Consider the following 19,887-nt stretch of genomic DNA (forward strand, 5'->3'; position numbering starts at 1 on the left):
AAAAATATAAAGATCGTGATTTGCAATTGAAGGTTTACAAATCTAGAAAATCAATGAACATGCATACATTAAATTCCTATATGTACAGCTCATATCAGTCTAAAGATGGTGTCATGTTTTTCATCTTGATGGCCCATCAGTTTTCATTAAGTTGGTTACAGTGGAAGTTTTTAGGTTGGTTTGCAGTAAAAGGGCAACCCCTTCACTGTAAATACATCTCCCGAGGGGCTTCTAAAATATTTCAGAGGGCAGCTGGGTGGCTCAGTCGGTTAAGCGTCTGCCTTCAGCTCAGGTCATGATCCTGGAGTCCCCGGATGGAGGCCCAGCATCTAGCTCCCTGCTCAGCAGGGGAGCCTGCTTCTCCCTCTGGCTCTGCCCCTCCCCCTGCTTGAGCTCTTTCTCTCTCTCGCTCTCTCTCTCAAGTAAATAAAATCTTAAAAATAAATAAAAATAAATAAAATAAAACATTCCAGAAAACAAGATAAATGTTGTTTCACTACAATTACCGTAAGGAGAGGTATCACTCATCTTCTGTGCAGCCATCGATTCTGCTCTACTCTCTCTTCTAGTTCTCTTCCTCTTCAAGCCCTGCCCAGAAGAGGCAGTTCCTGGCTTTTTATCCAAACAGGCTTGTTCCACTTGAGAAAGTGTTATTAGCATCTGCTACTTCTCTAGTCTTATCTTGAGGTGCCACAGGCATGCCTGTGACAGCTGGAGGCTATTTTGTGAAATTTTCGGAGGGTTTAGCAGTCAGGATCCCAGGAGGTAACTGATGGCACAGTCAGGTTTAAAGAGTGTTTAATAATGGGTTGTTTAAAAAGGGTGTGTGTGGGGGGGAAAGTAGGGAGATCCCAAAGGACAAGGCAGTATTCTGGAGAACAGGTGACAGGTATAGGTAATATAAGTGATGTTATGGTTCCTAGTCATGCAGGTACAAGGAGAGAAAAATGGTTATGAGACTGGGACAGGCCTTCTGACCAAAGCTGTAATCCGAGGTAAATCAAGAGAAGCAGGCAGCTCAGGTGACTGTGCAGGAAGTAATATCCCAAGCATCCCCTCTGCCTTCCCTTTGACCTCCTGCCATGCTCCATATTGGCCAAGCTCTTCAATTGAGGCCATACTGATCAGTCTCCTGGGACAAAGGAGGCTAGAGAAGAGAGAATATTCTAGAGGGACAGATGGTGGCTATCCACCATCGACGGCGGCTCTGTTGGCCCATGTTCATGTGTGTTCTGCGTTCTCACTGACTGATGACAAAATGTACTGAAAGGGGTTCAGTTCAACGATCCTTACTGAATGTTGCTAAGTATGTCATCCAGACCTAAAATAAGGAAGAAATGAAACTCAGACCTATCTCAGTAGGTGAGTTAGAATTCAGATATATTTTAAGACTATTAAGGTGAGAGTTTCTTGTCACTCTTGAAATATAAAAAGGAATTTTTTCCCCAACATTTAAAAAAAAATCTTTTTTTTTTAAAGATTTTATTTATTTGACAGAGAGAGACACAACGAGAGAGGGAACACAAGCAGGGGGAGTGGGAGAGGGAGAAGCAAGCTTCCCGAAGAGCAGGGAGCCTGATGCGGGGCTCGATCCCAGGACCCTGGGATCATGACCTGAGCCAAAGGCAGACGCTTAACGACTGAGCCACGCAGGCGCCCCATTTAAAAAAATTCTTGAGGAGGAAATGAACCTTACTATCCCGAAGAGAAGAGCTATCCCTATTTGTAACACAAATTTATGCAATCTTCCGTTTCCAAAGCTAATAGTGTTTTCTATGGCTTGTTGCACAACAATTGGCTGTTGGCTGTTCATTTACACAGGAGTCTGCACAACCCGAAGTCAGCAATGGTCTGTTGATCCCAAGTCAGTGTTTCTGAGTTTTGTTTTTTTTTTTTAAGATTTTTTATTTATTTATTTGACAGAGAGGGACACAGCGAGAGAAGTAACACAAGCAGGGGCAGAGGGAGAGGGAGAAGCAGGCTTCCTGCCGAGCAGGGAGCCCGATGTGGGGCTCGATCCCAGGACCCTGGGACCATGACCTGAGCAGAAGGCAGACGCTCAACGACTGAGCCACCCAGGTGGCCCAGTGTTTCTGAGTTTTAACAGGCAGACAAAATCGATTCCACCTGAGTAGTATTCCTCCTAATAATCCATGCCCTTCATTTTGTTTGGCTCTGCATCCCTTGTTTTAACTAGTCACATAAAATAGGTTATATAGAACGTTATTCATTCTCAACAGCTTTCTCACTACGGAAGTCCCTGTCAAAGCCTGTCAGAAATATTTGGAACTCTCTAGTTAACATATTGAAATGACTATGGAGTAAAATGGAAAAAAAAAAAGGTGTTTCCTTAATTCTGTAATTGGCAGGAAAAGGCTGCCTTCCCAGTTACCAGGTATACAGATGTTACAAACAGGATACAGTTTATTAGAAATTCCTCCTTAGCCTTAGTAAATTGGTTGTTGTCGGCAATCAATAGTCTCACCATTAATTGGGTTGGTGATATTTTGAAAAGGATTTTTGTATGTACAGCAGTCCATGGTTGGTATCCAAAATAGACTATTTATTGGTTGACTGATTGTTTGACTTTCATATGGAAACCTCAGTTTGGGAAAGGAACTAAAATCTATTCTTTGAGTTTTCCTTTTGAAGTACACCATTAGGAGGGAAGAAGCTTGAGGAGGCAGGGGCCATCACCCATTCTTGTGTTAGTGCAATTCAGCTTGAAACTATGAGCTGTTCTGCCCTGGATGCTGATCAGAATAGAGAGCAAAATTGGTCGGATTACGTCAACAACATGAATTTACAAAATGGTGAATAAGTAACAATATAAATAAATTAATTCACACATTTTATTATGTGCTGTATTTAAAAATTATTTGCATAGTTCAAGAAAACAAAAAAAATTTACATAGTTCAAGTTAGGTAACCTAGCTTTAAATAAACCAAAAATAATTTGATTTCTTGTTTTGCAATATTCCATTCTTCTTTGTCATTCATAGGTAAACCTAGTTCAATATTCATACTACTATTTAGAGTCCAAAAAAATGGAAATTTAGTACAGAATAAAAGTGAAAAGGGTTCTTTTAAGTGGTGCTATAAGAAATGAATAGTTATTTAGAAAGAGATAATGTTCATTGAATCTTCCAACTATATACCAGAATGTACTCTAAATATATTCCAGACATAGATGCAAACACTGAAAATATACAAATATTACAAGACAATATGGGTGAATTCCTTTATAATCTGGGAGAAGGGAAAATCTTGCAAACCATGATCAAATTAAAAAAAAAATAAAAGACTTTGCATGACAAGAAACAAAACAAAAGTAACATTACCATAAGCATAATCAGTAGACAAATGCTACACTGGAAGAATTTTTTAAAAAAAATTTAGAGCTTAGAGGGTTAATTTTCATCGGAAGAAGCAACTACAACAATGGGATATGTAGAGTACAAATACCGAGAGGTGTGAAGACTATCAGAGAGTATTTGTTTGGTCTGGGCATGGTTACCATTTGCCCATCTAAAGAGCTCTTTTAAACAAAAGAAAAGACCAAAAACCTAATAAAAAGTGGACAAAAGATGTATATAGATGGTTCACTAGAAACAAGTATATAATTGTACTTTAATGTAAGAAAACATAAATAAATGCAAATTATATTACATTGATATACCACTATTCAAATATCAGGTTTATGAATCAAAAGCTTGACAACATATCCTGTCAGAAAAGCTGTAAAGAGTGAATTTCCATATGCTGTTAGAGGGAAAACAAAATGGTTCAACCATTATGGAGGGAAATTTGGCAGTATCTAACAAAAGTACATATGTATTTGCCCTTTGATCTAGCCAAACTCACTTCCAAGAATCTACCATGAAGATTCATCTCTGTAAATATGAAATCGCACATGCACATTGTTATACATTAAAACATAATTTACAGTAATAAAAGATTGGAAATGACCAAAATGTCCCTGAATGTGGGGGTTAGCTAACTGAAATAAATTCAAGTCAACGAAGAAAGAGAGAAGACAAATTGCCAATATCAAGAATGAAAAAAGGGATATCATGACAGATCCTATAGATATTAAAAGAATAAGGGAATTCTATCAACAACTTTATGCCAATGATGGACGGCTTAGATCAAATGGACTAATTCCTTGAAAGACATAAGAAAAGAAACAGAAAATCTAAATGTTCCTGTAATTATGAAAGCAGAGAATTCATAACTTTAAAACTTCCCCCCTGTTTGTTTCTCAGAGTCCATAGTCTCTGAGGGTTCTAGATGGGAGGGGGGTGGGGGGATGGGTTAGCCTGGTGATGGGTATTAAAGAGGGCAGGTACTGCATGGAGCACTGGGTGTTATATGCAAACAATGAATCATGGAACACTACATCAAAAACTAATGATGTAATGTATGGTGATTAACATAATAAAATTTAAAAAATTAAAAAATTAAATTTTCCCCCCAAATAAGGTCCAAATAGTTGCTTAATCCACTCACATATTTGAAGAAGAAATTTTGTTTTCTTCTCTTAATGGTAGTTGGACTTTGTTCTGGCAGGCTAGTAAGCAACTTGCAGATAGGCATGATCCACTGAAGGCCCCTTTGCAAGGTTTGCTAGTGGGTCTAGAATAACCATGACCCCAAACGCAATTCAGATCTCCTACTAAGGCTTGACCCCACCAGGGTCCCCACTAGATGCGCCAGCTGATTACTATGGACTATCCATCTACTCTGGCTGGTTGGAGTTTGAGTGGCCTCCTGCCTAACTGTAAGCCCTGGGAGTTGTTTCTTGCTATTCTCGCCTCTTTCTTTGCTTGATTTTGTGGAATTTTACTTGATGCATTCATGGCCTAGTACCCAGCAAGTCAAGAAGACCCTAAGCAGATTTCTGCAGTTTTTTATCTGAAAACTTCCCTCCTCTCTAGACTCCTCCCTACAAATTCCAGTCTCCACCTCCTCCAAGGTAAGGCTGTATCTCTAATTAAATGTTTTATCTGAATTCCGATGGTGAGGAAACATTTTGTCTTATTTCCAATGAATCAGTGAATATCTCATGAAGCCAAGAAAGCTAGTTTTCTTCATCAGTTTTTAGGGCAGATTAAAGAGTAGTTATTATAGCTTTCATCACAGATTTTTAAAAAATATCTCTTTTTTAAAATGCTGAAACAGGGTAAGGCCAGTGGCATAGTCAGATTTATGGGCGACAAACATCTTCTAGTTTCTTTTAATTTTTAATTAATGGATCATTCCTACAGGCAAGCTTGCAGAAGAAAAAGCTGGTAGAGTGGTGAGTCTGTTTTTATGGAAATTTGGTCATTAGTACTAATCTTTGATGGACACAACTCATTAATTCTTGGACAATACTGATGAGGGAGGGCAGAAGGAGAAACAAACAAGAAACAAAACCAGTAAATATTACTCCAGGGCGAGATCTTGGAATTGAAATGTAAGAACTGCTACAACATAAATTAAATTTAAACCCAAAGAGCCACATTTTAACAAAGAAAAATGTAAATATTTTTAAGCTAAAATTGTCAGGTCAGAAGTTAAAACTGCCTGAATTTGTTAATGCTGCAAACTACCAAATGGCATGTTTTTCTCAAGGAGACAATGTTAGTTTTACCATATCAAAAACTGTAATACAGCTTTCAGATTAAGCGGTCATTTTTATTTTTATTTTTCTTAAAGATTTTATTTATTTGACAGAGAGAGACACAGTGACAGAGGGAACACAAGCAGGGGGAGTGGGAGAGGGAGAAACGGGCTTCCCGCCGAGCAGGGAGCCCGATGTGGGACTTGATCCCAGGACCCCGGGACCATGACCTGAGCCGAAGGCAGACGCTTCACCCACCGAAGCACCCAGGCGCCCTAAGAGGTTATTTTCAAAGACACATGCACACACATGCAAATACTGAAAACCTCAGTGATAGGTTCCTATCAACATAGGAACGTTGATAGTATTGATGTAGAACATTCAGGCATGATGTATGATCTTGGGTTGTGAGAATGTAGTGATGAATAACTCATTGGAATTTAGATGAATGACTGCTTTGTTTATTTATAAGGGGGGTCGAGATGGCCACACTGCAGAGAATTGGTCTTCTGGCATGTAAGGTGGTAGAAGGGTTTGGCTATTCAAGGATGGGAGTAGCAGAGGTTGTCATCCAGCCTGGAGCTTTATCAATGCTGAACAGAAGTAGCAATGGTATTTTCTGTACAAATGTCCCAGCTGGGCCTTGCTCCTGGACATTTAGCTATAGAGCTTCCCCCTGGCCCTCTTAGAAATCTGTGAGCTACTAAAAAGCCCTTAGCAAATTTGTTTTCTGTTTTATTGTAGTGTGGATTCTGTATCTGATAGACACTGAAATCAAGATAACTGATTGGATTTAAGTACACGGGGGTCAATGACAATCAGAAAATGGTTACATGTATGGTCTAGGGCATCAGAATGATTAGAGGGGGTGAGGTACAACGGTGAGACAAGGCAAGAGAGGCAAGTAGCTTCAACATCTCTTTCGAAGTTTGGTTGTGAAGGGGAGAGGGGTGGTAGACAGTAGCTCGAAAAGGATGTAGAGTCAAGGGAGTAAATTTTTGTATTTTTAAAGGTGGAAGTGATTTAAGGTTTCTGGGAAGACTAGAAGGTAATATAAAGGACAGGTGGAGCCTGCCTTAGCTTAGCTGGAAGCTGTGCCTCTTTTAATGTAATAAAAGGTAACACAGGTACTGTCCACGGAACAGCTTCTTTGAATCCAGAGTGACTGGAAATATACAAGTATTTGCTCTGGAAGAGCCTTACTTGGTACAGGAAGAAGGAACAGAGAGATGCCACAGGATATTCCAAATAGTGAAAACAGAGCAGTTACATTCATTAAGGAATATAGAAAAAGAGTCAAAATCGTAGGTGTATTACATTTAACTGAATACCTTTGTATGCCACTTCTTCACTTATATTGGTGAAGAATATAACCATGTTATAAAAATTTAGGTAACAGAGAAAGTCAATGCATAGCCTTCAGAGTTTCACAATGCTTTTAAAATTGTGGTTTTTGAAAGGTATGCTCAGTCGTCTTTGTGGATGTATTTTTATAGTTGAAATACAGTGTCTCTGCAGATGGTATAGGGCATACTATTTGTTTCACTTATCATAATCATGTTTCCACCTCACACAGGATTCACAGGCATCTGTTAATAGTATAATTTTTTAATTGCCATAATTTACCTAGCCTTTTCTCTACACCTAAACTCAATCACTGCATCAATTTGAATTACAGCTCTGCAAAGGAGCTCAGGGATCATCAGTGCCACGTCCTTCGTACAGAGGAGAAAACTAAGATGCAAAACAGCTGAGTAAATCTCATCAGGGTCATATAGCAGATGAGCAGCAAGGTCAAGACCAGACCCTGAGGCCATAACATGGACAGCAGGCTAGCAGAACTGATTGGAACTATAATCCTCTAGCTCAGTGCTTCTCAAATTTCTAGTCTAAAATGAGTATTACTGGTCCACACTGAGATCAGGGGTTTGCAAAAGAATAAGGAAAACAGTGCACTGCTTTATATTCTGTGACTGACCAGTAGCAATCAGCTCACATACCAGCATCGGTCCACAGAATTTGCTTTGAGTAGTACGGCCCTAATTGAAAGAAAAATCACTCACAAAATGTCTGGTTGTCTCTGTAGCTATCAGTGGCATTAGTAAATAATATTTTGGATTTCATAGCCACATTTATTCATTATTCTTACATTTTCTTCCTTAACAAAATCAAGTAAGTGCCCAAGACATTGACCTTTTGGAAAAAAAGCACACACCCGGTCTGCAAGTATAATACGTTTACTGTGCAGGTTTACATGATTTTATTCAGAGGGATTCACATATGAAGATGGAGTGGAAAGCAGATGGGATGTCCTTTTAGCCTGATCAATTGTACTGTTTGATAATTCAGCAGAGTTCCTGAAATCCATGTTCTCCTGTCTTGGTCTAAGAGAAACAACCTTCAACCCCTGAAGGATAATTACATCCCCGCTAACTCACAGCCTTTAGTCATTCCTGACCACTACACTAAAATAAGTGTTTCAAGAATTCTTTTATGGATTGAACCACAAAATGCACCTTTATAAATATATTCTATAACTCACAAGCTATCTGAAAGTTAATTCTAAGCATGAGAAAAATTACCATTGGATCATCAGGGTAAAACAGAACACCAGGGGTCATTGATTTCATTTCTCACTTTATAAAATCAGCCAGCACATCAATTATACTGAAATTATGAATCCCGTTTTTAAAGATCTCTGGAGGAAGAAGCGATGCGACATTCACTGTGATGGATAACATATTTATAGCTGCCCTGAAGGAAATGCAAACTCCTACAATGTTCCTTCCAGGATAGTTTAAAATGCTTAAGCATTCTTATTACCACGGTTAATGCCAGCAGGCAATATTCTAAACACACTAAATATATTACATCATTTAACTGAGAAGTAGGCACTATTACTTAGGTGGTAGGTAGGTGGTAGGTAGGTTTCTAGAGGAGGAAAAGTCTACCAATGTCAAAGACACTGAATCTTTAAAAAGTAATTTAGGAAGCGCAACCAAAATATTCTCAGTACATGAAAGTAACAAAGAAGTAACAGAACTCTGAGAGTAAAATTAGTGAGAATTCAAATATAAAGGTGTTTGTCATTTGCAAGAATCACCCCCCGATATTTTTGTAACTGCTGGGATAAAGTGGTTTAGGAGACATGATACAAATGCAATTGTATTTTAAGACTGAAATCTAAGCTACTGAATTGTATTGTGAGGAAAACGGTGATAACAGAAGAGAGATGATCTCTTCACACAGCAGACCCAGATTGGGAAGGCAAAACCAGCTCAGCTCAAGGCCATGTATCACTGGACAGACTGACTCATTTTAACCATTTGTACCACTGTGAAAACACTGATCAACCTACGTTGTGAAGATACAGGTTACTCGTTCTATCTCTTGCTTGGATTCGGTGTTCAAGCAATCTTCTCATTTTGACTTAGTTTTCACATAACTAATGCTATAGGGAAAGAATGCTGGCAGTAATATTTCTTAATATGAATTAATAAACTGACAATGTGATTTATACATTTTGTGTCTTGTGATCTGGTAATAAAAGGTAGTGCATTAGATTACCTTTGGATATTGAATTAAGTGTATTTTCCTCCATTCTTAAAAAAAAAAAAGTTTTGTGTGTGTCTTTTACAAAAGTTGAAGATGTTTATTGCAGAAAATTTAGGAAACACAGATATTCACAAGGGATGAAAAATATTCTATAACCTAGAAACAACTCTTAACTGTGTGTGTGTGTGTGTGTGTGTGTGTGTGTGTGTCTCCACACATACACATAGCCTCTAGTTTTTCACAATGCAAACATTTGCACATACTATTCGGCTGCAAACACATGCTACCTTTCAAAGAAAAGGAAAGATGTCTCAGACGCAGAGCTGAGAGGCGTGGGGAATTAATCCTAGCCCTTGAGATCTAATCAAGAACTTCCACCATTTTCCCAGCTTCCCCAACATTTTCCAGAGTTTCTATGGAACAGCAATTTTTTTGAGTTTCCCATCCCCCCTCCCCACTTTTGAAAAGAAATGTCTATAGTGGTTCTCCTTTGCCTGTCCCACCATTGGGTGTTGGATGTCTCTTCATCTTACAGATGGAGTGCTCAGTGAGCTCTTATTAAGGAACTATGCCTAAGCAGACCTGGATCTGATATAGAGGAGAGTCTGAGCTTTGAGCTAATGATGTAATGGGAGGGCACTTTTGAGAACCTGAAATGGCTCCCAATGATCTCTGCCTCCCTGTAGTCACACAAATGTGTGATCCTCTCTTCTGGACTATGGGTTGGACTTATTGACTCACCATTAAGGAATAAGGCAAAAGTGATGAGATGTCACTTCTGAGATTAGGTTATAAAAAGACTGTGGCTTGTCTTGGCCCCTCTCTCTCTTCCCTCACTCTGACATTTTGTGGCAGAGCCCATGTGGTAAGGAACTGATGTGTCCAGCCAACAACCAGAGAGGACTAGAAGACTTCTGCCAACACCCATATGACTGAGTTTGGAAGATTTGTCCCCAGTTGAGCCTTGAGATGACTGAAGCCCCAGGTGACACTCTCTTTGCAGCCTCGTGAGACAAATTATGTCAGAAGCACTCAAATAAACTGTGCCCAGATTCCTGACCCACAGAAACTGTGAGATAATATTTGTTGGTTTCACTACTTATCAAGTTTTGGGGTGACAAGTTTTATATAACAGTGAATAACTCATACAGATGCCAAGTACAATATAAAACTGAACCCATGTTTTATTATTTTCATTAAACATCTCATATGCATTAAACCTGACCTATTATCCTTGTTACGTTTACAAATAAATGTATTTTTTATTTCCGATGTCTGTTTCCTTTTTAGAACTTTATTTTTATTTTGAGGTATTTTATGTTTTATATGAACTCTGAGGACATCATTATTCTTATTTTAAAGTTTTTATTTTGTTTTCCCAGATGTTAGGCCCTCAATTTGTTGGCATTATTGCATTTCTTTCATGATATTTGCCTGTCTTGGTCTTCCTTGGCCGTCTACTCATCTTGGTACGTGAGACTCCCATCTGTTTGCCCATCTGCAGGTACTTCTGTTGACTGTGGGGTGCAGAGTGTGCCATGCTGGGGATAAGGTGCATGCAGGTAGCTTATCTTTGGAGTATGTGGTTTACCCATTTATATTTCGGATTACAAGCCATCTGGGATAGTACCATGTCTTTTTAAGCCATATTTGCTGCATTAGCCTAGGGTAAACACTGCAGCTGCCCAGATTATTATAAGGGGAAAAAGAATGAGTAACAATTCAGCTGGTCCACATGCAGTTCCAATTGCTCATCTAATGATTTTCCCAGAAACACATCCTACCCTATGTATTTTGACTATGTGTTTGCAGAAGCTCTAAAACTGTTCCCACCTATAAGAGAGTTTTGTCAAACATTTTTTGGACTATGGTTTCCTTTTGTCTTGTTTCTTTCAGGAATGCCTCAAAATCAAAGATTCAGCCAATGGTACTCTCTTTTTTTCCTCCATTATTATTAAGGAGGTATCATAAAACACTTATTTATATTTATATATACATATATTTTTTTCTTAAGGGATTTGGGCAGGCAGGATTACATTTATGTGCTCATCTTGCCAACTGAATCCAATTAGTAAAAACATTTATATTCTTGAAATTAGAATTCTAAAAAATGTTTCAACTAGAAACAAAGTCCAATTTTAATAAAACTGAAAACCATGGTTCTAAACTAACTGTAATGTTGGTGATTAAGTGGTTGAAAGGAACAGTTTGGAAGTGGTCCAGTCATTTGGTGAATGCTGCTTCTGCCATCAACACATTAAAGAGGCATGGTACTTTTGTGTAAAAAAACGTGATATTAAGAAAATTTGGGTAGATGTATACAAAAAAGTGTGATTCTAAAATTGATACAGAAGATTACACAATCTTTTTTTCAAGGCAATTACCCACACTGATGATCTGTTTAAACTTGTTTTTTCTTTCACTATCTACTCATTTTTACAGTCTGCTAAAGAAAAAAAATCTCCTAGTATTTTATACATGTAATATAAATATATATATATAATTTATAATTACATAATTTTATAATTTTTGTATCATTCTGGTTAAAATATCTAGGCCTAGTCTATTAGATGTGTAATGAAACCTTTTGTCCAGGTAAAAGATAAGGTGTTAATAAATCTTTTCCGGACATCAACATATAGTCCACATAATCGTTAACAGAGGATTCTCTTGGCAGTACCATCTACTGTTGACCTACTTTTCTTTGATTAACTTAAGGACTGAACAGTATATGAAGCTTTCAGAATAATCAAATTTTCCTTTTCACAAATGTTATTTGTTCTACAGTGTTAGAGAAATCAATTTAGATAAAAGAAATATTATCAATTTATGAAAAAGGAAATATTGGGATGCAGATAACTTCATTATTAAGGGTATTCTACAATAGACTGAGGTAAAAATATACATTTCACCCCCTAGTTGCTAATGCCTACAATAACACCACTTAACAACAATCAATACAATAATAAATACAAGATTTAGGCAAGGATAAACATATTTAGGAAGACTAAATTTAAACATTTTTAAATATTTTAAAGAAATTTTCGTATTTATAGTTACTTAATTTTATAGGTCAGAAAGTTACATGGAAAAATAAGTTTGGTTTATAAAAATCATGAATCTAGAATAGATTCCTACTAATTAAGGTCATTAGAAAATGATATTCACATGTTGAGGCTGCCTAGAAATACAATTGTCTAAAAGCACAACTGATTGTAAAAATGTCTTCCGTTGGTGTATTGAGATACTGAATTTCACTCTTGAAAAATGTGGTTATTTTGGAGAACTGTCTCATAATTTTGTCAAGTGTAATAAACCCTTGAGTATTTTTAAGGAAATACCATCATTAATGCCTGTTGAACTAATGTTCCCAGAGGTATGGGTATGTTTTATGCAAAGATACAACACTTAAAATCCATAATTTAAGCATAAAGATCCTAGTACAAATACTTGAGTTGAAAATACTGTTTTCATTGAATAATATTCTGTAAATTTGGGGGAATTAAAAAATGAATATCAATTTTCAATCAGTATTTGACAAAACACATATTTAGATCAAACCATGAGCTTCTTACATGAAAAAGAAAGAGTGCATTAGGGAAACTGATGGAAATGTGATGTCCAGATTCAGCTGGAAATACCCACAGACAGATGTTTACTACTACAAGAAAATTTAATGTGAGCCAGTTATTTAAGAAAATCATTAAAAAATTTTCAAAACATTACTGTTTTGTATTCTTTTCTTCTAAAAAACTTTAGACATAATTCATCTTTTAACCCATCTAGAGAAGCGCTATGTTAGAATCTTACAAAGTATATGACTGTCCACTTTGGATAAGTCTTCTTTGCCCGAAGAAAATGCTATTTTGTTGATCTATTTAAAAACTGAGGTGCATGGGGCGCCTGGGTGGCTCAGTTGGTTAAGTGTCCGTCTCTTGATTTTGGCTCAGGTTACGATCTCAAGGATCATGAGATCAGCCCTGTTATGGCCTCTGTGCTGAGCCTGGAGCCCGCTTAAGAGTCTCTCTCTTCCTCTGCCCCTCCCCCACCACGTGTGTGTGTGTGTGTGTGTGTGTGTGTGTGTGTGTGTGTGTGCGCGTGCGCGCTCCTTCTCTCCCCTCTCTAAAAAATAAATACTGAGGTGCAACTTTAACTTCATGATTTTCATAGCAGCAGTTGAAGACTTAGGTCTTCACTTCTTTAAGACAGTCAAAAGTGTTCTTGCTGTTTGGTTTTTAACACTAAAACTTTTATCAGTATGTTTTTTTTATTATTATGTTAATCACCACACATCATTAGTTTTTGATGTAGTGATCCATGATTCATTGTTTGCATATAACACCCAGTGCCCTCTTTAATACCCGTCACCAGGCTAACCCATCCCCCCACCCCCCTCCCCTCTAGAACCCTCAGTTTGTTTCTCAGAGACCACAGTCTCTCATGGTTTGTCTCCCCCTTCGATTCCCCCCTTCATTTTTCCCTTCCTGCTATCAATATGTTTTATTAAGATCTCTCTAAGAACCCACAGTATTTTGGTATCAGTATTCTAAAAATTAATATCCATTAATTTGGTTGTTTTGTCATAGAGTGTTTCTTGTCTTCACCCACCTCTAACTCCATCCTTATTCACTCTGCCTTTTGAATAAAGAATGTATGTACAATTATACATGGCTTGGAGCTGAATGGGCTTGGGAATCACAAAACTAAAGTGACACAGTCCACTTTAAAAAAATACCTCTAAGCTACAAAGTCAAGTGAGACTTGGAAATGCTAGAGGTCAGAACATAGCTCACAAATTATCCCAGTACAATTTAGCTTATGAATGTTTTGGAATTATACAAACAGCATCTGATGACTCATATAACTTGTACCTTAAATGTGTTTTGCTGTTGTGCATTCCTTTTAGTCCAAGTACCCCCTGAGGAACAAAGTGTTACAGAAGCAGTTATGGTTTCAATTTCCTTCTATGATTTGCTTTCATTTGGAAACCAGTAAAAGGGGGGACATGGACTGACTAACTCCTGACATTATCAGGAGCTTCAGAATACTAAATTTTCACTCTCCTATAGGAGAAAGAGAGTCCTACCAAAGACTATGGATAACTTGAGGAAACCAAGAAATATGAAGATGTTACTTAGGAAATGTTATTATCAACAGTAATTAATTAGTCTTACAACCAGGTACTATGCACTTGAAACATTTTTTTAATTAAAAAAATACTGCACATGTGGTGTCTCCTTTGATTCCAGATTTTAGGTTGGTATTGTTCTTGGTTTTTGTTTTTTTTTTTTAAGATCCCATTTATTCATTTGACAGAGTGAGACACAGTGAGAAAAGGAACACAAGCAGGGGGAGTGGGAGAGGGAGAAGCAGGCTTCCCGCCGAGCAGGGAGCCCGATGCGGGGCTGGATCCCAGGGCCCTGGGACCATGACCTTGAGCCAAAGGCAGACGCTTAACGGCTGAGCCACCCAGGCGCCCCTAGGTTGGTGGTGTTCAACACGGATATTTTTCATGGTACATTCCTGCTATCTGGAGGCAGATGAACTCCATTTTAGACTATTAGGGTAATCTGACCTGATCCTTGCTGTATCCCTGAAACTCACTCTTTTCCAGGGATGTCTTTTCACTGGTAACTAATATGGTGACCATTTTTTAAGGCAATGATGCACATGTGATTTTAGCGTTGGTTTGCTTCATCTTTCTTTGTTCCACAAGGAGAAAGTTCACTTTATCTTCCATAAACCCCTTAACTACCATGCAAGGGACCCAACTCCTGATTATGACCATTCCTTGCCTTTCTTCAAGGATGAGGAGTAAACAGGGGGCAAGAGGTGGGGATACTACAACACATCTGGGGAAGATAATTAAAGGGTAGGATAAACGGTACATATACTTCACAGAGTGCACAGAGATAGGGAGAGCAGAGAGAGGCCCAAAGGGCACTACTCAACACAACCTTGGTTTAGTAGGTAAGGGGATAAATATACAATAAATTTCCATTTAGCTTCCTGGAGAGAAACTCAAAGTGATCTAGCAAAAGGATCACTGGTCTTGTAGCCAGAAGACTTGGGCTTCAGCCCTGGGTAACCTTTAACAAGTCAGTTAAATTCACTGAGCCTCTGTTTCTCTATCTGTGAAATAGGGATAAAGTCCCCTAATACCTACAGGGTTGTCCTCAAGCCCAAATACTGGAGTGTGTATGAAGGGTAGTATATACATATGATTATGCTCCTTCTAGTACCATCAAGGGATGAGTTTTTCTGTACGTAGTCTTCTACACTCTGTTACGCACCCATGATTCAAGGTAGGGTGACTATAATATTCAAGTGATATGCATTTACAATTGGTGACTAGAGGAAAAAAATCCCCTTTATTTGAGAACAAGTGCTTGTCCTCTGCTTTTCTCCATCTAATTTCTACGTTTTCATCATGACACTTACTCTGAACATTAAATACAGAAAATTCAGAGCACTGAACAACTTTAGGAAGTCTGGTTCTGTGTCACTAGGAAATAGATGAGCTTCCACTGAGTAATTTGAATTCTTTTTTTTTTTTAAGATTTTATTTATTTATTTGAGAGAGAGAGCGTGCACAGAGGGAGAGTAAGAGGGAGAAGCAGGCTTCCTGCTGAGCAGAGAGCCTGATGTGGGGCTCGATCCCAGGATCCTGAAATCATGACCTGAGCCCAAGGCAGGTGCTTAACTGATTGAGCCACCCAGGCGCCCCAGTAATTTTAATTCTTTACCAGTGCTGTTTCTCTTGTAGTTCTTTGAGATGTTTTCAATGTATCAATAAATTGAAAATTGCATAAGCAATCAATGGGAGAAGGGCAAAAGTCTCAAAATAATTTTCCAGCCCCCTTTCTTTCTTATCGCCTGCTCATCCATCCCCAGGCATATATTTTCAGTGCAGGGGGTTTTATACCTTCTTCCAAATAGAATATCCATTTTGTTGTCAGTTAAATCTCCATAAAACATTTTTGAGTCAGGATGTTCAATTTAAAAAAGTTTTTAATCTTTTTTATAATTACCACATTCAGGGGCACATGGGTAGCTCAGTTGGTTAAACATGTGATTCTTGGTTTCAGCTCAGGTCATGATCTCAGAGTCATGAGATCTAGCCCCACACTGGACTCTGCACTCTGTGAGGAGTCTGCTTGTCCCTCTTCCTTTCCCTCTATTCCTCCCCACCCCCCACCATGGCGCATGCACGTTCTCTCTCTCTCAAATAAATAAATCTTTTTAAAAAATTACCACAGGGGTGCCTGGGTGCCTCAGTCATTAAGCGTCTGCCTTTGGCTCAGGTCTTGATCCCAGGGTTCTGGGATCAAGCCCCACGTCAGGCTCCCTGCTCAGCGGGGAGCCTGCTTCTCCCTTTTCCCACTCCCCCTGCTTGTGTTCCCTCTCTCACTGTGTCTCTCTCTGTCAAATAAATAAATAAAATCTTTAAAAATATTACCACATTCAACAGGTAGTTTTTATAGTTACCACATTCAAATATAATGTTGTGGCTAACATAATCTTCATCAATTAAATAAGATAAACATTTATCTCCAAAAAACAATTTTTATAATAATGCAAAATCTCAGGCATGTCCATTAAGAGTTTAGTATTTGTTTTATATGTTTTTGCGGGAATTTCTGAAAGAGTCATTATATATTTCTAGAATATACATATCATTTTTATTAATCCATCACGGATATGCTATTTATTTTTGTGTATGGATTCCTGTGTTTGCATTAATATGCCTGTCATGGAGTGTGAAAATAATCAGATTAATAGCCTGATTTTTGATTAAACTATCACTGAAGATCAAGCAGAAAGCTGGGATCAATTATTCAATAAATACATTGAGTTAATGATGCCAGTGTTGAAATCAGAGCACCATGCTCTTAAATTCTTTTCAATGGAGTTCTGACAAAAGTTTGGTAAAATATCACTGACCAACTCCTATTTCTCATTAGCACTTTTTTCCAGCGTAAAAAGATTTTGAAGGGACTATCATGACTTTTTTTTTTCTAAAATTTTATTGTGGTAAAATATACAAACATAAAATTTACCATCTAAACCATTTTTAGGTGTACAGTTTAGTGGCGTTAAATACATTCAGAATGTGCTACCCTCACCACCCATCCACCTGTAGAACTATTTCTGCCTTGTAAACCCATTATATAGTAACTCCCCATTCTTCCCTCCCCCCACCCCCCCAGCCTGTGACAAGCACTATCCTATTTTCCGTCTCGGTGATTCTGGCTACTAGTAATCTTATTTTTTTTTTTGAGGAAAAAATTCATATAATTTGGGGAAAATACAAATTTACGTGACTTATTCTCTGAGGGCACATACACAATATTTTTGGAAATTCAGTTTTGTTCAGCTGCTGGCAAATAATTCAAAGATTCTGAGTAGCAGAGAGAAAATCATTATGTTCCATAATGAGTACTTTGATATTAAAGAGAGTCTATTAAAAGTGATTTAAGGGTGGACATCTTGGCCACCATGTGATAGATATCTTAAAAAAACAAAACAAAACAGAAGCAGCAATAAGAATACAACATGAATAAAACAGGAGAAACATTTTTGAAGCGGTATTGTTATGTTCACAATTTTAAATATTTCTACTTTGTGTTCTGGTAAAATGCCGCAATTTGATAAATTATTTTGAAATTGAATACCGGATGTATTTACTCTAGGAAAATCTATCCATTTAATAATTGAATGTGTAGTACAGCGGGGTTTTGAATTATACATGCTATTCTAGAGAGATACAGAATTCAAAATTTCTAAAACTACTCCAAATGATTCTCAAATAAGTATTTTAAGAGGAAGGATCTCAAATTGGTTACAGAATGCCATTTCTCCAATTTTTGGCAGATTATGAAAAAATGATCTAATTATATATTATTCATATTGGCTGAATCGTAAAAGGGATGCATAACTCTCCATATGGGAAGGCACTTAATTTATTTAGAGTCTGTAAGAAATATTTGTAGCTTGATTCGCAAAAAACTACAAATAATACTTAGGATCCAAACTGTTTTCAGCTCTGAAAATCTGAATATATCAGCTTTCCAGTTCTTGAAAACACAGTTTCTCTTATAATATAATCATCGAACTAACACTTGTTAGGCATCTTCTACGTCCTGGAGTAAGGCTAAGTCCAAGAAATGTAAGGGAAAAGTAAGACAGAGTCTTCAGGTGGGCAACAGTGTTGTGGGCAGAAAGACACAAGTAGAGGATTCACAATGCCACAATATATGGGCTCTGACAGAGGTATGAACAAAGTGTTACCGGAACCCAGAGGAGAGGGCTGGAGTGGCTTCCCAAAGTAGTGACATTTCAGCTGGGTGTTAAGAATGAGGGAAGTGGGGGGGCACCTGGGTGGCTCAGTTGATTAAGCATCTGACTCTTGGTTTGGGCTCAGGTCATGATCTCAGGGTCCTGGGATCGAACCCAGTGTTGGCTCGGCACTCAGCACAGAGTCTGCTTGCCCCTCTCCCTCTGCTCCTCTCCCTGCCCCCCCTCTCTGTTTCATAAGTAAATACAATTAAAAAAAAGAAAAGAATGAGAAAAGAGGGCTAACAGGACTGCCAGGTAGGAGAGACATCATATGCAAAAGCATAGGGTAGGAAAGGACCTAAAGGGTTGGGGGAAAATGCATTCAATGAGTCTGAAGACAGGCTCTGACACTTACTTGCTATGTAATATAGAAATGTTACTTAGCCTCTCTGGGCTGTTTCCTCATTTGAAAAAAAAAGAAAAAAGGAATGATAAGACTTAACCTCACTACCTTATTGTGAGGATTTTGTGATGCACGTAAAAAGGCCTGGCAAAGTGTTTGCTCTGCACTTAAACGCTCAGTAAGCAGGAGCAACTGCAAAACTGAGACCACGGGCGTCAAGCTGGGTTCACTTCCTTATCACAGTAAGCCAACTACTTCTTCTCACTGGGTTTCTCCTGCCTTTTCCCCAACAGGAGGAGGATCAAACTAGATGACAATCTCGGCTCTTTCAGCTTACAGATGATTCTATTACAACTCTATGGCCATTGTGGCCATTACCACGTAAATAACAGTTTCCATTAACCTCCAAAATATAGGATATTTTGGGGCGCCTGGGTGGCTCAGATGGTTAAGCGTCTCCTTCGGCTCAGGTCATGATCCCAGGGTCCTGGGATCGAGTCCCGCATCGGGCTCCCTGCTCCTTGGGAGCCTGTTTCTCCCTCTGCTTCTTTCTCTCTCTCTCCCCCTCTGTCTCTGATGAATAAATAAATAAAATCTTTAAATAAATAAATAAATAAATAAATAAATAAAATATAGGATATTTTGTTTGTCTAGAGGGATATAGGATATTTTGTTTGTCTAGAGGGAAAATGTCCCATTACAAAATTTGAGCTGTCGAACTTGATGGACAAAAGGGGCACAGCACTGGCCTTCATGTCTTTAGGTTGAATGCTTCATTTAAAACTGAAAATCTCTGACTTTCATGTTTATCTCAGATAAATGAACTTTTCTTAAAAGGTTTTAGGAAGATGGTAGAAAGCATGTGAAAAACATGACCAAAGGTAGAGACTGGCCTTCTTTATCACAGGGCCTCTTCCTCTAAAAATAACATTGGTGATAGCAGAACCATCCAGAAGCTCTGTTTTGTGGCTGTTTCAACTCAGTGTCTTGTTGGATTGTAACTTAAGAATGAAATGTAATAGCTTAATGGGCACTTTGACTTATT

At 38.1% G+C, this 19,887-nt stretch overlaps 1 protein-coding gene across 4 annotated transcripts in view; it reads right to left on the minus strand.

The window, feature by feature from the left end:
- RGS17 (regulator of G protein signaling 17) overlaps window positions 1–19,887 on the minus strand; it is an 87,651-nt gene that overhangs the window by 45,199 nt on the left and 22,565 nt on the right. For 2 of the 4 annotated variants that reach the window (XM_073894117.1, XM_073894116.1), the window contains exon 1: window positions 507–567. The exons of 1 other annotated variant lie outside the window; for it this stretch is intronic. The gene's annotated coding sequence lies outside the window, so the exon portion shown is untranslated. Of the gene's footprint in view, window positions 1–506; window positions 617–19,887 lie in introns of those variants that run through there. One more of the 4 variants, XM_073894115.1, reaches the window with a different exon arrangement.

The sequence above is a fragment of the Callorhinus ursinus genome, unplaced genomic scaffold (genome assembly GCF_003265705.2).
Source record: "Callorhinus ursinus isolate GAN/ISIS: 27379988/994484 unplaced genomic scaffold, GSC_fseal_2.0 scaffold6, whole genome shotgun sequence".
In the NCBI taxonomy this organism is placed as follows: domain Eukaryota; kingdom Metazoa; phylum Chordata; class Mammalia; order Carnivora; family Otariidae; genus Callorhinus; species Callorhinus ursinus.